The 7,075-nt window shown below is 38.1% G+C and overlaps 1 non-coding gene across 1 annotated transcript; it reads left to right on the top strand.

Moving 5' to 3' along the window:
- Positions 1-5,698: 5,698 nt before the first annotated feature.
- Positions 5,699-5,806, top strand: LOC112739879 (small nucleolar RNA R71). Its single transcript, XR_003170815.1, has one exon. It is a non-coding gene; the product is annotated as a small nucleolar RNA R71 (small nucleolar RNA).
- Positions 5,807-7,075: the final 1,269 nt, after the last annotated feature.

Here is a 7,075-nt window from a genome sequence, read left to right as displayed (position 1 = left end):
ATTAAATAATTCAAAAACAAATAGCAGTGGTGTTTAAGTATATGTGGTTACATTTAAAGAAATCTAAAATGCTTGAATCTTAAGAAAATAGAAAAAGAATCTTCAAGAACAGAGATTTAAAGAAGTATTATGAGAATTAGATCATCATCAATTACTTGAAGCAGTTTCAAATTAAAAAAAAAGTCTGCAAAGATTAAAGAAATAAAAAGTTCCAAGGCTTTGAGTACTGGTGCACAAAACTGTGATCCCTGTAATGGCTCCAAGAACTTGGTGCTCTAATCTTAATTTATGATTTGTCACAACTTCGATACAACTAACCAGCAAGTGCACTGGGTCGTCCAAGTAATAAAACCTTACGTGAGTAAGGGTCGATCCCACGGAGATTGTCGGCTTGAAGTAAGCTATGGTCACCTTGTAAATCTCAGTCAGGTGGATATCAAATGGTTATGGAGTTTTCGAATAATAATAATAAATAAACAGAAAATAAAGATAGAAATACTTATGTAATTCCTTGGTGAGAATTTCAGATAAGCGTATAGAGATGCTTTCGTTCCTCTGAACCTCTGCTTTCCTGCTGTCTTCATCCAATCATTCCTACTCCTTTCCATGGCAAGCTTTCTGTAAGGCATCACCGTTGTCAATGGCTACATCCCATCCTCTCTGTGAAAAAGGTCCAAATGCTCTGTCACGGCACGGCTAATCATCTGGAGGTTCTCGATCATACTGGAATAGGATTCACCCTCCTTTTGCGTCTGTCACTACGTCCAGCACTCGCGAGTTTGAAGCTCGTCACAGTCATTCAATCCCTGAATCCTACTCGGAATACCACAGACAAGGTTTAGACTTTCCGGATTCTCATGAATGCTGCCATCAATCTAGCTTATACCACGAAGATTCTGATTAAGAGATCCAAGAGATATTCATTCAATCTAAGGTAGAATGGAAGTGGTTGTCAGGCATGTGTTCGTAGGGGAATGATGATGATTGTCACATTCATCACATTCATATTGAAGTGCGAATGAATATCTTAGAAGCGGAATAAGTTGAATTGAATAGAGAAATAGTAGTACTTTGTATTAATTCATGAGGAATAGCAGAGCTCCACACCTTAATCTATGGAGTGTAGGAACTCTACCATTGAAAATACATAAGTGATGAAGGTTCAGGCATGGCCGAGAGGCCAGCCCCCAAACATGATCAATATGATCTAAAGATGAACTAAAAATCATAAGATGTCTAAAAGACTAGTAAAAAGTTCTATTTATACTAAACTAGTTACTAGGGTTTACAAAAATAAGTAATTGATGCATAAATCCACTTCCGAGGCCCACTTGGTGTGTGCTTGGGCTGAGCTTTAGCTTTCCACGTGCAGAGGCTTCTTTTGGAGTTGAACGCCAGGTTGTAACGTGTTTCTGGAGTTCAACTCGGGCTCGTGATGTGTTTCTGGCGTTTAACTCCAGACTGCAGCATAGAACTGGCGTTCAACGCCCTTTTGCGTTATCTAAACTCGGCCAAAGTATAAACTATTATATATTGCTGGAAAGCCCTAGATGTCTACTTTCCAACGCAATTGGAAGCGTGCCATTTTGAGTTCTGTAGCTCTAGAAAATCCACTTTGAGTGTAGGGAGGTCAGAATCCAACAACATCAGTAGTCCTTCTTCAACCTCTGAATCTGATTTTTGCTCAAGTCCCTCAATTTCAGCCAGAAAATACCTGAAATCACAGAAAAACACAAAAAATCATAGTAAAGTCCAGAAATATGAATTTAACATAAAAACTAATAAAAACATCCCTAAAAGTAACTAGATCCTACTAAAAACATACTAAAAACAATGCCAAAAAGCGTATAAATTATCCACTCATCACAACACCAAACTTAAATTGTTGCTTGTCCTCAAGCAACTGAAAATCAAATAGGATAAAAAGAAGAGAATATACTATAAATTCCAAAATATCAATGAAACATAGCTCCAATCAGATGAGCGGGACTTGTAGCTTTTTGCCTCTTGAATAGTTTTGGCATCTCACTTTATTCATTGAAGTTCAGAATGATTGGCATCTATAGGAACTCAGAGTTCAGATAGTGTTATTGATTCTCCTAGTTCAGTATGTTGATTCTTGAACACAGCTACTTTATGAGTCTTGGCCGTGGCCCTAAGCACTTTGTTTTCCAGTATTACCACCGGATACATAAATGCCACAGACACATAATTGGGTGAACCTTTTCAGATTGTGACTCAGCTTTGCTAAAGTCCCCAATCAGAGATGTCCAGGGTTCTTAAGCACACTCTTCTTTTGCTTCGGACCTTGACTTTAACCGCTCAGTCTCAAGTTTTCACTTGACACCTTCACGCCACAAGCACATGGTTAGGGACAGCTTGGTTTAGCCACTTAGGCCAGGATTTTATTCCTTTAGGCCCTCCTATCCATTGATGCTCAAAGCCTTGGGATCCTTTTTATTTACCCTTGCCTTTTGGTTTTAAGGGTTATTGGCTTTTTGCTCTTGCCTTTTGGTTTTAAGAGCTTTTGTCTTTTTCTGCTTGCTTTTTTTTTCGCCATTTTTTTTTCTGCAAGCTTTGTATTCACTGCTTTTTCTTGCTTCAAGAATCATTTTTATGATTTTTCAGATCATCAAATAACATGTCTCCTTGTCATCATTCTTTCAAGAGCCAACATATTTAACATTCATAAACAACAACTTCAAAAGACATATGCACTGTTCAAGCATTCATTCAGAAAACAAAAAGTATTGTCACCACATCAAAAATAATTAAACTAGTTTCAAGGATGAATTCGAAACCATGTACTTCTTGTTCTTTTGTTTTTAAAATATTTTTCATTTAAGAGAGGTGATGGATTCATATTCACTACTTTAAGGCATAGACACTTAGACACTAATGATCATGTAATAAGACACAAATATAGATAAACATTTGACATAAAAACGAAAAATAGAAAATTTAAGAACAAGGAATGAGTCCACCTTAGTGATGGTGGCGTTTTCTCCTTAAGGAACCAATGATTTCCTTGAGCTCTTCTATGTCTCTTCCTTGTTTTTGTTGCTCCTCCCTCATTGCTCTTTGATCTTCTCTAATTTCATAGAGGATGATGGAGTGCTCTTGGTGCTCCTATCCTTAGTTGCTCCCAATAATTATGTAGAGGAAAATGTATCCCCTGAGGTATCTCAGGGATCTCTTGATTTGCAGTCAAATGTTCTACCACTGAGCTATAGACCCTTGATGGAAGCTTTTGTCTTCCCTTTCCTCTTTCTAGAGGTTTCTCTGGCCTTAGGTGCCATCAATAGTTATGGAAAAACAAAAAAAGAACTATGCTTTTACCACACCAAACTTAGAATGTTGCTCGCCCTCGAGCAAAAGAAGAAAGAATAGAAGAAGAAGAAATGGATGTGAGTGGTGAAGGGGTGATGGAGAGAGAGATATAGGATTATGAGGAGGGAAGGTGAGTGGAGGTATGTGGGGATCCTGTGGGGTCCACAGATCCTGAGGTGTCAAGGATTTACATCCCTGCACCAAATAGGCATGTAAAATGCCTTTGCATGCATTTCTGGCATTTAAACGCCGAATTGGTGCTTGTTCTGGGCGTTCAGCGCCCAGATGCAGCATGTTTCTGGCGTTGAACGCCAGTTCTATGCTTGTTTCTGGCATTCAGCGCCAGCTTTCCTTAGTGTGCATTCCTGGCGTCTGAACGCCAGGATGCTGCTTGTTTTGGGCGTTCAACGCCAGATCCATGCTCTGTTCTGGCGTTGAACGCCAGCCAGATGCTCCTTACTGGCGTTTAAACGCCAGTAAGCCCTTCCTCCAGGGTGTGATTTTTCTTCTGCTGTTTTTGATTTTTCTATTTATTTTATGACTCCACATGATCATGAACCTAATAAAACATGAAAAAACAATAAAATAAAAATAAAATTAGATAAATAAAAATTGGGTTGCCTCCCAACAAGCGCTTTTTTAATGTCAATAGCTTGACAGTGGGCTCTCATGGAGCCACACAGGTGATCAGGTCAATTTTATAGACTCCCAACACCAAACTTAGAGTTTGGATATGGGAGTTCAACACCAAACTTAGAGTTTGGCTGAGGCCTCCCAACACCAAACTTAGAGTTTGACTGTGTGGGCTTTAGTTGACTCTGTACTGAGAGAAGCTTACTGTGACTCTTTTCTATGTTTACAGAAGGATGACCTTGAGTTTTAAACACAAGGGAGTCCTCATTCAATTGAAGGACTAGTTCACCCCTGTCTACATCAATCACAGCTCTTGCTGTGGCTAGGAAGGGTCTTCCAAGAATGATGGATTCATCCTCATCCTTCCCAGTATCTAGGATTATGAAATCAGCAAGGATGTAAAGGCCTTCAACCTTTACTAATATGTCCTCTACTTGTCCATAAGCCTGTTTTCTGGAATTGTCTGCCATCTCTAATGAGATTTTAGCAGCTTGCACCTCAAAGATTCTAAGTTTCTCCATTACAGAGAGTGGCATGAGGTTTATTCCTGACCCCAGGTCACATAGAGCCTTTTCAAAGGTCATGGTGCCTATGGTACAAGGTATTAGGAACTTTCCAGGATCCTGTTTCTTCTGAGGCAATCTCAGTTGATCCAATGCATTTAGTTCATTGGTGAACAGGGGAGGTTCATCTCCCCAAGTCTCTTTACCAAATAAACTGGCATTTAGCTTCATGATTGCACCAAGGAACTTGGCAACTTGCTCTTCAGTAACATCCTCATTCTCTTCAGAAGAGGAATACTCATCAGAGCTCATGAATGGCATAAAGAGGTTCAATAGAATCTCTATAGTCTCTAGATGAGTCTCAGATTCCTTTGGTTTCTCAGAGGGAAACTCCTTATTGATCACTGGATGTCCCAGGAGGTCTTCCTCACTGGGATTCACGTCCTCCTCCTCTCTTGTGGATTCGGCCATGATGGTCAATTCAATGGCCTTGCACTCTCCTTTTGGATTTTCTTCTGTATTGCTTGGGAGAGCACTAGGAGGGGTATCAGTGATCTTCTTACTCAGTTGGCCCACTTGTGCCTCCAAATTTCTAATGGAGGACCTTGTTTCATTCATTAAACTTAGAGTGGCCTTAGATAGATCAGAGACTAAGTTTGCTAAATTAGAGGTATTTTGTTCAGAGTTCTCTGTCTGTTGCTGAGTGGATGATGGAAAAGGCTTGCTATTGCTAAACCTGTTTCTTCTACCATTATTAAAGCCTTGTTGAGGCTTTTGTTGATCCTTCCATGAGAGATTTGGGTGATTTCTCCATGAGGGATTATAAGTGTTTCCATAGGGTTCACCCATGTAATTCACCTCTGCTATTGCAGGGTTCTCAGGATCATAAGCTTCTTCTTCAGAAGATGCCTCTTGAGTACTGTTGGATGCAGCTTGCATTCCATTCAGATCTGAGAAATCATATTGACTTGCTGAGTCAATATTTTATTCTGAGCCAATATAGCATTCAGAGTATCAATTTCAAGAACTCCCTTCTTCTGAGGCATCCCATTACTCACAGGATTCCTCTCAGAAGTGTACATAAACTGGTTGTTAGCAACCATGTCAATGAGTTCTTGAGCTTCTGCAAGCATTTTCTTTAGGTGAATGGATCCACCTGCAGAAGTATCCAATGACATCTTAGCTAATTCAGACAGACCATCATAGAATATATCCAGGATGGTCCATTCTGAAAGCATGTCAGAAGGACACTTTTTGGTCAGTTCCTTATATCTCTCCCAAGCTTCATAGAGGGATTCACCTTCTTTCTGTCTGAAGGTTTGAACATCCACTCTAAGCTTACTCAGTTTTTGAGGAGGAAAGAACTTGGCTAAGAAAGCCTTGACCAACTTATCCCAAGAGTTCAGGCTATCCTTAGGTTGAGAGTCCAACCATATTCTAGCTCTGTCTCTCACAGCAAAAGGGAAAAGCATGAGCCTGTAGACTTCAGAATCTACTCCATTAGTCTTAACAGTATCACAGATCTGCAAAAATTCAGTTAAGAAATGAAAAGGATCTTCAGATGGAAGTCCATGGAACTTGCAGTTCTGCTGCATCAGAGAAACTAATTGAGGTTTAAGCTCAAAATTGTTTGCTCCAATGGTAGGGATGGAGATGCTTCTTCCATGTAAATTGGAATTAGGTGCAGTAAAGTCACCAAGCATCCTCCTTGCATTATTATTTTCGGCTGCCATCTCCTCTTCCTGTTCGAAAATTCCTATAAGGTTGCCTCTGGATTGTTGTATTTTAGCTTCTCTTAGTTTCCTCTTCAGAGTCCTTTCAGGTTCAGGGTCTGCTTCAACAAGAATGTTCTTGTCCTTGCTCCTGCTCATATGAAAAAGAAGGGAACAGAAAATAATAATAGGGATCCTCTTTGCCACAGTATAGAGGTTCCCTTGTGTGAGTAGAAGAAAAGAAGAAAGAGAGTGAAGAAGAGAAGAATTCGAACTCAGAAGAGAAGAAGGGGTTCGAATTTTTGGGTGAGGAGAAGTGTTAGTAGATGAATTAATAAATAGAAGGATATGAGAGAGAGAATTTCGAAAATTAAATTTTGAAAAAGAGTTAATGATTTTCGAAAATTAAAGGAGAATTGAAATTAAAATTAAAATTTAAACAATTAATTAATTAAAAAGAATTTTTGAAAAAGAGGGAGGTATTTTCGAAAATTAGAGAAGGATAGTTAGTTAGGTAGTTTTGAAAGAGATAAGAAACAAACAAAAAGTTAATTAGTTAGTTGAAACAAATTTTGAAATTCAATTTTTAAAAAATAAGAAGATAAGAAGTTAGAAAAGATATTTGAAAAAGATATGATTTTGAAAAAGATAAGATAAAGAGATATTTTTGAAAAGATATGATTGAAATTAGTTTTGAAAAAGATTTGATTTTTAAAATCACAATTAATGACTTGATTCACAAGAAATCACAAGATATGATTCTAGAACTTAAAGTTTGAATCTTTCTTAACAAGTAAGTAACAAACTTGAAATTTTTGAATCAAAACATTAATTTGTTGATAATATTTTCGAAAATTATGAGATAAAATTAAGAAAAAGATTTTTTAAAAAATATTT

This window comes from Arachis hypogaea, chromosome 13, assembly GCF_003086295.3.
Source record: "Arachis hypogaea cultivar Tifrunner chromosome 13, arahy.Tifrunner.gnm2.J5K5, whole genome shotgun sequence".
NCBI lineage: Eukaryota > Viridiplantae > Streptophyta > Magnoliopsida > Fabales > Fabaceae > Arachis > Arachis hypogaea.
The sequence above is the reverse complement of the archived record's forward strand: the minus strand, read 5'-3'. Positions and strand labels throughout refer to the sequence as shown.